Consider the following 15,649-nt stretch of genomic DNA (forward strand, 5'->3'; position numbering starts at 1 on the left):
ATTTTAGTAGTTCATGTTTAATAAGATCCTGTTAGAACTTACTAAAATTACTATTGGAAAGGAAAACATTTAATGATCCCTACACTCATTACATGATATGGATTTTTTCTGCAACAAAGCCAGTTCTATCCTTTTCACCTTATTGTTCTACTATCTTAAGAGAGTGAAAAAAGTTAGTATTGTTTAGGTTTTCTTCCTAATATATTAAAAAAATGAGGATGGTGGATAGAGATCTGCCTGCTCTCCTTGTGTTTCCCTTATTATTCTTCCGCAATTTTAAGCTTCTCACTCATATGTATTGCTACAAGCTTCCTCTTCTTCACATATATAATTACATATATATAAATGTAATAGTTATTTTCCTCTCTCCACTAACCTAGAACTTGTTGATCTTTTTAACTACAGTGAACGTCTTTATTAATCGTGGCTTTTCTAAATACTCGGTAAAACATCTTCACTGGGATTACTTATATGCTTAAAGTTAAGCACATGTTTGAACATCTCCTTGAATTGGGGTGTATCTGTTTTCAATGAAAGAGCAAAAGAAGAAATAACAAAATTGGTCTGTCTTAATCTGGAGATCTGAATAACTAATATGGAATACAGCCAGTTTTTAGCACAGCTTCCTCTCAGTTTGTTCCCTATTTTCTCTTCTGTTTCTGTTTGATCTTTGGATTTATTTTCACCTCTTACTCTGTCGTTTTAAATCCATCACGCATGTATGTCATCCATGTCCTTGGGAGGGCCCTCTCTCAGATAAGGTGCTGTGTGGTGTTTAATATACGTGTGCCTGTACACATAAACACATACACATCCATGCTTGTTTCTTCACTTCTGTATAATGAATGCTTATAATATTTTTCCAGCTGTTTCTGTGAGCTCAATATGCTTAAATGTAATGAATATCCTATTCATTAAACAACAATCAGAACTGAACATCAGCACATTTAATACATGTGCATTAAAAAAATATTTTCCTTTAAAGGTGAACTGCAAAGGGAATTGAGGCAGGAAAATAAATCCTCCCTCCATTTTTTCTTTTAGCACATGCAGGTATTGCCCGTAAAATTCCACTCTCTCCCCCTTCCCTCACCTCTATCTTCCTGACATTTTGAAAGCCTTTCTGCCAGCAAAAGCTTTGCCAGTTTGAACATTTCTTCTGGACAGAAACTAGAGCTATTAAAAAGGACCGCAGCAACCGAAGTGTGTCCCCCAGATGCTGATGAGGTTTTGGGTGTCTGTAGAAGTATTGTACATTAACGTATCAAAATCAATCTAAATTAATTTAGCTGTGCTGGCAAGAATTTTGTGTATACAAAAAACTTGAGATACAGAACAACAACGAGTATATTAAAAAATCAAGCTGTGAACTCTTTCAAGCTTTCATTGTAAATCATCAAGAAGCGATGAAAAGCATAAATGCAATAAAAATAATCATTTGCAGGTCACCGTTAAATGATGTGACAAATGCAGACAGTGGTATCGTAACACTGTGAACCAGAGAAGACTCATATTCTCCCTCATCAGTCATTTCCTTTCTCTTTGCTTTCCCATGCACTGTACCTCTTTTACACTTTTCCTTCTTCCTATTAACTTTTCCATCTTGTCTGCTTCCTTCACCTCTCAGCCTTCTGCAGGAGCATGCTGCTGTCTTTATGATCTTGCCAGGCCTCCTCGGGGAGTAAAAGCACAACAATCTTTCCCTAATAAGATTCTGGCACTTCCTCTTGAAGCTTCTTCCGGAACCTGGATGGGAACAAGCATGTGAAAATGAGGAATACTGGGAATAAAACACAGCTCACATCTTTGGAACTTCAGAGGGACCTTGGACTGAGCGCTGAGGGCAAAGCACGGTCCTAGCCAGATCTCATCACAGCACGAGCAGAGTAAATTCAGTGTCAGGACTCTGAAATCCAGTAGAGCAGGAGGAGTTTCTGAAGGCTGCCATCAAGTGCCCGGAGCCCTGCAGGACTGAGCATCGGAGCAATCTGTGATAATATTCATTCAGACAAACTCTGTTGCTGATACACGATTCATCACACTGCGATACATGAAGCCAGTGAGAATTGAACGGTATTAGTCAGGACATCAAAATTTATTTCCAGCTAAACCACTGGTCTGCTTTGTAGTTCTTACATCTTTCTTTCTCTTCACCTCCTCTCTAAAATATTTGCATCAAAGCAGGAACCATTTGAGGACTGCTTAACACAATCTGATCCCTGGTTTGGTTAGGTACTGTAGGCACTTCTGTAATCCGAATAAATCATCAATAATGACATATCACTGGTGAACTCCCAAACATCTTAGAGAACATTCTACAAACACGCTGCCATTTCATACATATTCCAGGCAAACATACATGTGCATATATATATATGGAACAGACACATGTGTGTATATATATTTACACACACATATATAAATCTGTCCATGTGTGTGCGCGTGTGTATGTGTACGTATCCGAGTCTACACAGAAAGTATACCAAAATTAAAGTAGAGCAAAATATTAACAAAGTTTGAATTAATTATGCTATTTTTTGAATAACTGTTTATGATTCTTCACTTATTTTAAAAATGTCTTTTGTTTCAAAGATTTCCGCAGTAATTCAGACGGATGCTAACAGACGGAGCTGTACACCACTCTTACAAACGAGTTGGGTTAATGGTGTTACTGACAGTTAAGCTAAACCTAAACTGCTGCTGTTTAGCCAAGTTCATACAACAGCATATAAACCCATGTAGGGAACAAACGCGCACACTCTGCAAGTCTGTGCATCCTACCTGCGGCCAAAAGGTGCGTGCCGTATCCACAAAAACTAAAGAGAGTAGAGAGCTGATCTGCTCTTTGTTACATTAGCGAGAATTTCACTGGTGTGCCATGACCGCTGCGAAAGAATGCCCTTCTGTACGTACCAGAAGGGCGGCAAAAAGGTGGGGTCACGGAGCAGAGACTTTCTATCCCAAATCTGGAAATCCCGCCAACCCAATACGGCAAGCCAGCTATGACACACAAGCTGTGCAACTGTGTTCCTGGTGGGGTCAGGGGGACATGGGCCATATGTTTGAGTGCATAAAACTGTAATTCAGCAATGGAAATCACATATTTCAGGGTAAGCAGGCATTTTCTCCTCTCATTGATGTAAATGGAATCAGTTCCTGAATGAATCTGATCTTGGCTCTATACCCTGGAAAAGGGTAATTTCTCAGATTCTGTTTTTGCTTATTTTCTAATCGCTGATCCGCTTTGCTTCTATCATACGCATTTTCTACAGCAAGAATCAGTCATTCTGTCTTCACCTTGTCTCCACTGCAGCTTCAGGACATGCCTGTTGCTCCTACTTTCTTCTCTCGTGGTCTTTGCCCCTTTGAGGTCACACTTCCCATACCCCTAGCCAAAAATGGGGACTGCCAGATTCTGGGGAATGCTATGTCCCTGTTTCCTGACTGCACACCTGTCCTCTATGGTTAGGTGTGAGATCCACCCCACAGCACTTGCCTGCTTCCACCACCATAAGAAGCATAATCATTAATTACATTATCACATGCACTTCTGCAAAAATGATGGAAAAATGGCCACAGCGACAGAAGAGCTTGATAGCAAGACTGTTACTGCAGTAGGCACCTACAATGTCCACTAATATCGAGTTTAAGCCAGACTCAGAAGAAAGCACTCCACTTATTCACCAGCAGTGCCTCCCATACACTATAAAAGCCTTCCATGAAGTACGGAGTTAGCACATGACATCTGATGAGCTCACAGCATGGGGCACGCTTGGCTGCGGGCATTACAAAGGCTTCAGCATCTCTCTGTCAACAGTTCGGCTTGCTTTTTTTTTTGGTAAAAGAGAGCTTGTGAAGTACCTCCTGACTGACGCTGCCTGTTCAAGGCCAGCCAGGATAACCCCCGCAGCACATGGCCAAACCCGCTCAAGACATGTTTGCTGGCACGGTCCTGGAGTTAGGTCAGCCAGGCGGACAAATAACCTTCTTGTCAGAGGGATTGTGATGAATGGCAGATTTAGTACTGTAAAAAGGCTAAAAAGCGTCAGCCTCTTGTCACCTGCCTTTGCCAAACCGATTGTAGGAGGCAGGAGGTCATTGGTTTCTTCAGCACTTGATTTCCAGGATTTAGTGCAAGAGTGGAAGTTTTTGTATCATTCCACTTAGGGGCAAACTTGCAAATGTTTTCAAGGCACAACACAGGGAACTGTGTGGGCACCTGTAGGAGGCAGAGGAGGTCTTGTGCACTTACCATATAATTGTACATGGAGTCATTTAGGCAATTTATTGCATCACACCTTCACAAGATCAGCTGATACCACACTGGTAACACGCATGCCAAAATATATTGATATTTGTAACTTCATTAATGTTGAGTAATTAATGGTAGATAATTTACTCAGAGGAATTTAGCTTCGTTTGCTGCTTTCAGACACCACACACACCTTTTGACAACAGACAATCAAACCAGGAACACTTCACTGCCAGAATTTTCAAATAAACTGATACAACAGACACAACAGACCTCTTTCCTAGCTCCCTGTAACAGATGCTCACTTTTTCATATTTTGCTTCAGCTTCAATACTCATAAAATGTTACTTTTGCATCCAGGGAATAGGCTTAACCCAGGTAATAGAAGAGCAAGGCTCTTGGCACAGATCAACAGCTACTGTACTCGGCACTGATTAGATTAACACCAGGAACCACTTTAGAGAGGGCAGTGTAATCTTTATGGCCATCAATTACCTGCTGAGAAAGTTCACATCTTCCAGCTAACGGCAGCTCTGCTGGTGATTTCTTTTATACATGATGCTATGCACTTAAAGGAATAGACTAAATGGCCTTTTGCCTTTTAAGACATCTAGTCCCTACTAGCAATGGGTAACATTTTTGAAAGAGCCTGGAGCCTATTTTCCAGAATGATTTAGTCACAGACTTCCACATAAGCTTATTCATCCTGCCCCTCGGGTTGTGGTTACACACACATTTCTCCAAGACACAGAGTCAGCGTCAGCAGGCGATGCCCACTCTGGCTCGCTGCTGCCTGCTCCCATGCTCCTGCCACCTCTCCACGCAGAACAAAGAGGGCAGTGTAGGGACCACTGCAAATAGCCCTGGATGGTGGCAGCATGACCTGTTGGAGCCAAAATTGCCACAGAGAAAAATGTTTGTGGAACCACAGCCTCAAGCACTTCTCAGTTGGGTAAATTAATGTTCATGGTGCTCCATCCTACCATGGCTAGACTGCTACCAATTCCCAAGCTCTAGAGATAACCCAGGCAGCTTTCCGTGTCACCCCGATAGGTGACCAGGTGCTTCAGATGCTTTCGGTATGTTTCACGCTATAGCTGCTGGTCTGGGTTTGCCTCATCCAACGGCAGCAATAGCGCTGTTCGCTCTTCGAGAAGCTAAGTCCCATCAATTACTATGTTTCAATGAAGCAAGCAAGCATGAAAGCACCTGGAGATGGACAGCCTTGGGCTCACAAATCCCGATCCCTCAAGGCTTACTGCTTTGCCTACTGCAAATACACTATCTGACTACCATAAATCACAAACTCATTATGTAATGGCCATGCCATTTCATAGACAAAGATGCATTTCACAGAGAGTATGGTTTTAATAAACAGGCAGCCTTTCAGTGGCTAGACTGGAATAAGCCAGTGATCTCAGTCCAGTTCCTGTTGGAAAGGTAGTCACAGCACAAAAACCACCGGCACAAACGAGCAGATTGTTACCGGACTGCAATAGGAAGCCAAATGGCTTTCTCGCCCTGGCAGTTTACGGCAGGAGCGCCATTGCCTTCCGCAGGCTGGGGCAAGCCAGGCGTTGCAAGGGGCTCCGCACTGACCAGGCGGTACCTGGCCCATGACTGTGGCGAGGACTTGGCCACCAGGGGCTGCCTTGCTGGAGTTCTCACGCCGAGTGTGTGCAGAACTAACTTCAGACCTTTAATTAATTCATATAAACGTTACCGTGCAGTAAACGGAGGGATACACAGGGCTGACAGAATTATGACCCAAACTCACATGTGCAGAGCATGCACTTCTGAAATGCAATGGGAAATATTCATTATTCTTGGATAGAGCTCCCTTTTAGTTAGCAGTTAGAGCAGCTGTCGTCATTTACTGCATTAGCAAGCACCGTTTCTGTGAATTTATATCATCGTGTGCCGGAGTTCTTTGCCAGCAATACGTTTAACCCACTGCTGCAAAATAATCCCACGTATATTGGCCACATATTTGAGATATTATGATTAGACTTTTTTAGAGGGTGTTAGGAATTATTTTTATGAATGTAGCATGTGTGCATGCGCAAGGCTTTTTACAATCAACCTTAAAAAGGAAAGAAATATATTTTCATTTTTTAACGTGTTTTGACATGGTTCCCCCTGGTTTCTGATAGGCATCAAGCTAATACAGCCATGCTGGTCCTGTGAAATATGCAGGAAATAACCAAATACAAAGAAATAATGTAATTTGGTGTATTTTTCTGAATCATGTTTTTTTACGGATTTCCCACAGACTATCAAATCTGTCATTATAACGGAAGAGGGGATGATATCTGAGGATGTCTGATGATATCAGTCAGAACACTGACAGGTCTATCCCTTTCAGGAACAGAGGCATTGGCAAGCAACCTTAAAACACTCTGCACTTCCAAGCCTTGTCTTTCTTATAACATCATCTTCAACGCTTATTAGAGAAAATACATTGAGGAAATCCCAGATCAAAATATCTTCAAATTTTAGTTGTTATAGTGATACAAAGAAGTTGACTTTTTTTTTTTTTTTTACAAATTTCAGACCCCAAAAGCTTCAGTCTGGAGAGAAAATGTTGTATACTCCAGGAGAAACACATCTGCAGATTCATGCACAGACAAATCTGTTCTGGAGAATTAATTCTAAAAACTGATTTCATGGAGGAGCATGAATCTTACCAGTAATAATCACAAAATAGCAGCATCTAGTGCAGTTAAATAAAATGGTATGTGTGACTGCAGTTTGAATGGGAAAAAATAGATTTGAGAACAGTCTGTTTCTAAATCTTTTTGATATCTTTTGCTGATACACAATTTGTGTACAGGATACTTTAGACATTCCCTTGTGGGTCTCACGCACTGAGGACAGAAATCCACCACCACAGACCAACTCTAGAGTTTATTCCTTAAGTCCCTTTAGTCTTACCCCAGCCAGGGAAGTTCAGAGGCTGTAGGCATCCCTAGTTCTGATCACCCTGCGTTTTCTTTTTCCAGATCTGTATAGCTGCACCTGGATAAAAATGCGCATGTACTCCAGTAAGCCAGAACTCACAGTCTCTACTCAAATCAGCACTTCAGGACTGGTGTGGTGTCTCAGCAAACTCGAGTTGACTTGTTGATCCTCCTGTGCTCAAAAGACTGCTGTCTGGCACCACCAGTGAGACAGATTTCTGACTAGAATAACTAGCAGAACTTTTCCATACACCAGTGGGCCAGGAAAACAGGGATACTCCTTGAGATAGTTGCTTCCCTGAGGGTGAAGGAAATTTGGAAGAGGGAAACGCGGCGCAAATAACAGCTACCTTGCACTACTGAATTGGCACATGTGTTGGTATCATCATCTGGCAGAGCCTTGCTCTAGAAGAACGCTGTAGCCACATCTCCCGCAGCTCAGTGGCAGGACTGTAAAGGAAATACCAATGCTCAGACATAGGGACGAGTGGAGTAAAACTAACTGAGGAGCCTGATTCTGCAAAGACATGCTGTACTTAACACCAACTTCTTTACAGGACATTTAGCTCCCTACCAGACTGGATCTTCCATGCAGAGCAAACTGCTGTAATAGATTCCAGACAGTGATACAACAGTCTGATCCTGTGGGACGCTGGATTCAGGGAAAGTTGTGGGTGCTGCGATTAGACTTTTAGATAAACAAATCCCAAGGGATGTTCCTACCCAGCACTTAACATTTTCAGTGAGTTACAGCATTGACTCTTTTGGAAAAGGGTCTTAATTTATTCTTATTTGGAATGGCAAGAGCCTCTGCCTATAAAACTCCCTTGATATTTTTACATTATCTGCCATTCAAATCAAAGCAGTGTCTTGCATCACACCTAAGTGCTACCTGCAAGGAAAATCTGTCACTAACGCAAGAAGATAGCAATCACTAAAATGAGTTGGGGTTACAGACACCCTCCAGTCCTTTCATTATTTGAGTAGAAAAAGGTGTTTTGAAAATAAAGCAGAGTTTCAGAAAAGAGTCTTGGCAATACCCAATGGTTTTCAGTGCAAACCATGTGATAAACCTCAGCAGCAGCTCTCTAGCTGCTTCTGAACTGAATACGGCTTTACTGCATACACCCCTTCCTGGAGTCATTTCTGCTTATTTAAAGGCATCAACTGTGCCTTTTACTTACATTGCATTTGTAAGCATGGGGGAGCACAAACCGTTTTCAGCCTGACCCCAAAATATTTTGTTTGCATATCTAAAAGTACCATCAATTTCAAGTAAAAGCCACACCTTCAATGCCATGAGTCTACCCATCTATACATTCTATCCCAAATTGAAAGTTATGCATGTTCTTGCTAACCTAGTTTTGTGTGTGTGTGCGCTTTTTTTTTTAACAATAGGCCTAAATCCATATTAATGATCCAAAAAGTGACCAGCCCTCAGCACCTTTTGTCCTCTATACATTAACTATCCAATAATCAACAGTAGCTGTCCTGTACTCTGGTGTCTTTGGCCTAATTCAGAGGGACAGATATTTATCATCACCCTTGAATTGGGTGACCCATTCTGACAGGTCGACATCCTTATTTATGTAACAATGTCATAGACAGTAACTGCTAATGAGTGGAGTGACACAGAGGTCTGTTAGATGGAAAGGCAGAGGAAAGCTGAAAAGGGCATGAGGGGTTAATGGGACTTTTCTGTTCCAGCCTCCTGGGATGTGTAATTATGTTCTAATAAGAAATGAATGTATTGATTAGATTAGTGTGCAATTGTGTTCGTGTGCACACGTATAGTGCCGCATGCATATAGGCAGTAATTGTGTGGGACTCTATTTTCTTCAGTATGTGTTTTCAACGTAAAGTATCTTTGTGCTTTGGCTAAAAACAAGCAGCACGCTCCCACAGTCCTCTTCTTGTCCTCACTGTGGCAAACTCCTTATGAATTCAACTGGAGTTTATCTGAGTAAAGGCTGAATTTCACTTCAATAAACACCAAATAAGGGCTTCAGGATTAGGCCCTCACAAACACATGACTTTCTATTTGCATTGTTTGGCATAAACACCAACCATCACTTAAAAGAGCAGTAAAAGCAGCCAATACATTGCAAACAGTGTCATCCGCTTAGGAGACCTTCTGCCAGCCAAAGTAGGCCATGCTCATCCCTCGCACAAGTCCACTTCTAGCAGCTTGCTTACAGTAGGGAGGAATTTGGCCCAGCATACTTTCTCATCAAGTAAAATATGTTCTCTGACAGGTCAAGGAAAGCATCCTTCACACGCTCACAAAGGGCCGATTCTCCACCGCATCTCCTAAGTGTGTGTGATCTGAACTTGAGGGCAAATTCCCTTGATGGGAAAGACATAACAATAGAGAAAAGCGGGGCGGGGGGGGGGAAAGGAAAGCACGTCTGAAAATCAGAGCTGCCCATGGCTCAGGAGATGAAGGAATGCAGCTGATAGTGGTACTCTTGCCTGTAGCCTCGTATTGGTTCTAATAGAGGAAGGCTGCGGAATTGTGGCTTTTCGTACCGTACACATACTATACAAATTCCAGCTATAAGCATAGCCTTATACACCCTGTGGACTTACACGTGATGCTTGAGTAAGTAAGGAACAGACCGGGCTAGCCTGGCAGTAGGAATAGGCTTCTTGGGTCACAACCTCAGTCCCTTGTTCCTGGGATAACGAAGGCCACAGCACCAGCATGCACATGCCTTTGACAAATGAGTACCTCCAGTTGCACACTGAAGAAATAAATTACTTTCTAGTGACTCCCTCTGGAAAGAAGCAGCATTATTAGGCTCTAATGGGATTTCCTTCTATCCCACTCTTGACTAGGACCTTTGTGAGGCAAAAGGGATGGGGGGGGAAGGATCCTTAAGTCTGAGGAGGGCTCACTTTACTCGACCGCAACTTTTGTGAATTGTGGCTAGGATTCCAGACACGATACTCAGGAAAAGCTGTATTACAGACATGTAAAAAAGGAGGTATTAGGCAAGATTTCCAAACATTACAGAAACGTTTAAACTATCTAATATAAGAACACACTGAAGGATCCCTGTCACAAAAGAAGACTCTTGAAAATGGATTCTCATTAATCTATTTTTTTTTTTCTAAAAATGAAAGACAGAAGGTATTAAAACACAGCACTTGCAACACAGAGATCAATGGAGTCCTAAAGTCTGGCCATTACTGAGGGATAAGGATTAAACACCATTCTTTTCTGTTGTCATTTTACTGCAAATTTTTCCATCTGAGGAGAACTGAGGAGGTACTTTTTAAAGTGTTTTAATGTATAAAATATTTTAGAGAACATATTTATAAAAGAGAATGTATTTATATTCCCTTCAAGATCCAAGCTAGATCTAACTCTGAAGGTCTACCTTTTAAAAATTGGCCTCAAGGGTCAAAATAGAGAGTAAAAGCCTGACCCTGGCGATGGCTGTAGGAGTGTTACCACTGACTTCAACAGGGCTGAGATCGCATCCGAAATGAAAGCACTGGAGAAAGAACAGCCCAACAAAATCCCAATATTTTCTTCCAAATAACGTATGATGCTAAAGCTAGTTCAGTATCCAGACTGAATAACAGAAATACCCTCTGAAGGAAGAGGCATTCCTAGTGCCGTAGTTCAAACCCAGGGCTGAAGGGCGGATGCAGGGGAGTTAATTTTTCAGCGACTGCTGGCCCTTTGACTCCTAATAGTTGAGGGTGGGTTCCCATTTGAACACTCAGACAAAACTGATTTCCCCATTATATTGATGGGAACTTTGTAATGCAATGAATCATCTTCAGCTGGCTGATTTGTTTCACAGGGCAACTTGAGGCAGCAAACTTGAAGCAAGGTAGCCCAAACTAAGCAGAAATATCCTTCCCTGTCCCATTTATTAGTGTCAGCATCAGCATAAGCTTTTCTCCTTAATGGACCGATCTTTCATTCAGGCCATAGAGGATCCTGAGAAAGTTTTCCTCGTTTCTTTATATTTTGCCAAACTTCTAAGTGAGCTCCTAAAAACTTATTGAAAGAGCATTACTCAGTCTGACACATTCCATTTATTTCAATATGGTGACAAAGAGGGAAGATCTAGTTAAAAATATTGCAATAGCCTTATGGGATACTTATGGGTTTTTTAAATGTAATACATCACAATAGAATACTTTGTTTTTGTAGAAGGGCATTCTGTATTCGCCAAAAAAGCTGCTGACTTAATCATTAGTTATGATGAGAAGAGATTTAGTGCTCTCTTTCTTTACACTGTCACTGAGAACAATGTCTATGAAAAAGCCTATGCTTCCCATTATAAATCACTATAAGCTCCATGAAAATTTCTCCTCTACCCTGGGGTTTAAGTGAGCAAATACTCGGTGATGCAGACTCCCAATAGTAGCACTTTATGCCTAGCTCTACAAGTTTATGAAATGCTATGGTTCACTCTAAGTCCAGGCGCTACCCCTGCACGCAGTTTCCATTGTTCAGCAATTTATGAATGGCTAGTCTTTGATAAAAAAATGAAATATCCCCTTCTTCCTTTGCAGCCTGTATATATTTTTAAAATGCTTTAAAAGTGGAACACAGAACCACTTTGAGCATTAAAAATATATGTCACTATCATTGAACTACCGTTTAGAAACACAATGTACCCTCTACTCTTTCCTCCCCTAATGTTCAGGAGAAACCATTTCAGCTCTTATTTAGGGCAAGCAAGGATTCAGAAGTAAAACCATTCAAAAAATAAATGGTTTATAGATGCTTTCCTTCACTGAATAAAGAACACTGAATCACACCATTTTATGAAGACAAATTCAACCTTAAATGATTTGGGGGGAAGTTTTGAGATTTATAAGCAACTTTCAAAATATTTTGTATAAAAAATACAGATTTAGAGACCTAGAATTAAGCATCCAGATTTGAAAGCCTTTAACCCTCTTCCTTGCCTTCTCTCCTCCCCCATAACACAGTCGCATACAGTAGCTGTATTTTATTGTATAACTTTGTAAAAAAAAAAAAGCTAGCCTTCCACACATCTGCCAGCATTTTTTTTGTTTGTTGGCCCAAGCTAACAGCTTTTTTTGTGTTTCCTAGTTTATCAGAAGTCTATCAAAATGTTTTGATGAAAGCGAGCCAGGAAATTTTTCCTAGATTTTAGTGCCCTCTAATATTTAAATTCATTCTTCTGAGTTTGTTTCTTATTTATTGCTTTTCTCATTTCTTGAAGATAATATTCTCATTCCAAGAGGCAGACAAGTTGCTTGTTTCGTCACAAACCATCTCAGTCTCCTCCTTTACCGGGTTTAAGTGTGTGAGCTCTGTTCAAAACTTGTATCACTGGGTTCAATTTTGAAAGGGGGGACTTTGATTCAAAGTTCTCAGCCACCCACACTGGACCTGAAAGGCCACTAGAAATAGCCCTCGTCTGCTTTGTTTCTCAGGAACCAGAATAGACACATTCCCTCTGGTCTGCCCTGAGATACGGATTTGGCTCAATAAGCAAATGTCAGCTGCAGAAGCAGCTGGCTGCAGAGCAGTTTTCATAGAAACTGGGAGCCTGTGTCCTCTGAAAAGATACAATATTATTTCATTAATTTATTGTTATAATTTTTAATTTATTCTGGATGAGCTTTGAGATGGCTGTGACAGTCTAAAGTCAAATTCTTACTGGTCTTTGATTTCAGTTTGATTATTGACATTACTACTGTGAATAAAATTAATAATAAATTTGTACTAAAACATTGTATCTATGTATGCTAGATAACTGCAAGACCTTTGTATGAAAAAATACCAAGACAAAAGCACACTTATTATAGGTCACTCGCTATAATCGCAGCTCCCAAAGCCACATGCTGGTGTCAGGAGTCTGCTTTTCACATAAAAACAAGACATGCCTTAATCCTTACAGGTAAATAATGCCTGAAGGTGTTACCTACCTTAATGGTTTTATGGACATCTGAGTTTTCAAGCTGGGCCAGTCCTCTTAGTGGGCTGAAATCCCGCCTGGGAACAGAGGCAGCGCGGTGGTTCCCAATGTCAGCGTCCCCGGGAGGAGTCCCCACAGGAGTCACCAGCATGGCCTCCCTCTCGCTGTTGTGGGGCTGAGCTCTCCAAGACAGACCTCACCCTGACCAAAGATAAAGAGCAGTTGATTGAAACACAATGTTTTCCAAAGTGAAGTCAACACAGAAGATAGCTTTCGCGTGGATAACTTCACTATTTACATATAAAGCGGAGGTGAGGCCCAAATGCAACTCCAGCACGGATTGCCAAAGCCTCAGACTATCTCAACCCATCTAGAGTCTAAAAAGCTTGGAACAAAACCAAAACTCTTTAAACTTCTTGAAAGTACCAAACTCTCCACTAATCAGAATAATTGGCATTTGCAATCTCCATCCTCACCAACCCTGCAGTCCCCACAGACAGGTTACTCAACCATGAATCTGCTTCCCAGGCCTGTGTAGATCTGTGTTCCTGTTCCACCTTCCCTTACTATGTGAAAATTTTGCTTTCTAATATTCCACTGAGATTGAAAAAGCTGTGGTGAGATTAAAGCTAAAATTGCAAGTAATAAAAAACACGAAAGCGTAACAATTGTTGCAGCCACCTCCTTGACTGATCTATCTGGCGTCGCTGGCTTCCTGGGCGTACGTGGTGGTTTCTGCCATCCAGTCTTACACTAATCCAGTCCTCTGCAGAAACACCTTGTGCTTTGGGTTTGAGTCCCATAGCTTCTTCAGACAGTATGAGGCCAGTCCATTCCCCCTTCCATTCAGTCACTGTCCAGGGGCCTACCCAAACTGACCACCCTGGGTTTGCTCTGATCTTTCCTGGGGCAGGCAGGCAGGTGAACAGATGGCTCCCTCAAAGGATCCTTGTCCTTTCTGCAGGTTTCCTAACTCTAAACCAGAGATGAAAAAAGCAAAGCAAATGTGACCCTTGCAATTGAAATCCTTTACCCATACAAGCAGTCTTATTAAAGTTGAACGGGAACATACATCATAATAATTAAAGTGGGCATGAGTTGGCTTTGAATTGCACGGACTCTGGGTGACCACATTTCACTTTCCCTGTCATTGACTAAGATAGAATTTCCTCCTTCTCATCAAATGGCAACTCTTTTATTTATGGCTTACATCTATGCCTTGGAAGGAGGTAGAGTTACTGATAAAGCTTTCCTGAAAAACATGCTGCATTTTGTTTCGGCCTCACAGATGACTGCAGTTGATCACATCTGTTTTCCAGCAGACATCAGTGTATCCAATTAGAAAGATCACAGAATATTTTAGAGGTCTTGGGATCATTTGGTCAGCCAAAAGATTTGGGCTTTGAAAAAGAACAAGACGACAAATATGGTATGTGCTATTTTTCATGACAAGCATGGTAAAATATTCTCTTAAAACTAGCTACACATATGTAATCCTTAGCATTAAGAATATATAGATGTGAAAAATGAGAGGAATATTTTTTTACTATTATCTTAAAAATTGCACTAACTGAATGAGTTGCTGGCTATATCCATTGAACTGATAGGAAAGGTTGGGGTCTTCATGGTCACAAAATATTTCAAAGACAAAAAATAATTGAACTCTGCTTTTCCTTGAAAGAGTGCATGAAACCTCTAGCTAACAACATCCATGACTTAAAAAGATGGAAATGTTATCAAAATGTAGCTCTTAGTTTTGATAAGTCTTTTTAATTTTCACCTTCAGCTCTGATACTACAAACGCATCGCATAGAAGAATCCTCAAAATAAAAATTGGGTTTTGGATCTATGCATTTCCAAACTAAAAATCCATTTTATTGTTTTAATTGTAGAATGTTAATGACAGCAAGGAAAACAAAATTCTTAGAGAAATACAGAGGATAAGATAGCAACTAAGTTATCAGGTTTTAGTTCAAAGTCTGAAAATGTCTTTGAAGTCTCTCTTTCGATTAATTCCTTGGTTTTCCGCCAATGCTTATGTATACGATGTTCTCCTGGTACTCTGTAAATAACTTCACAACACCTGACAGTTGAAACCATGGGGCCTCCAGTCCATACGTACAGACTGGATAGTTGAGTAGATTTAGTTGTTACTGGGTTTTTGAGGTTTTGGAAAAAAAAAAAGCAAGAGAAAACAACTGAGAATTAAGGACAAAAAAGGCTGAACACAAAGCCAGAAGAAACACAGGAAAAAATTGTCTTGAGGAAAGCGAAGTGAATGAACTTTTGAGCAAAGTGCTACCTGTGTGTGAAAAGGCTTTTGAACTACATGCAAAAATATTCTCCCCTGTTGCCTGATGTCTGCTTGATGATGCCTTCAAGAAAACAAAACTTTGCATATCTAAGTAAACAAACAGGACTATATGAAAAAATGCATTTTCCTTTTCACTGAAAAAAAAAGGCAAACCCAGTAACCCTATGGCTAATCAATCAATTTTAAAAAGGAAAGAGTCAATCTTCAA

Source organism: Vanellus vanellus, assembly GCF_965231255.1.
Source record: "Vanellus vanellus genome assembly, chromosome: 6".
NCBI classification, from domain to species: domain Eukaryota; kingdom Metazoa; phylum Chordata; class Aves; order Charadriiformes; family Charadriidae; genus Vanellus; species Vanellus vanellus.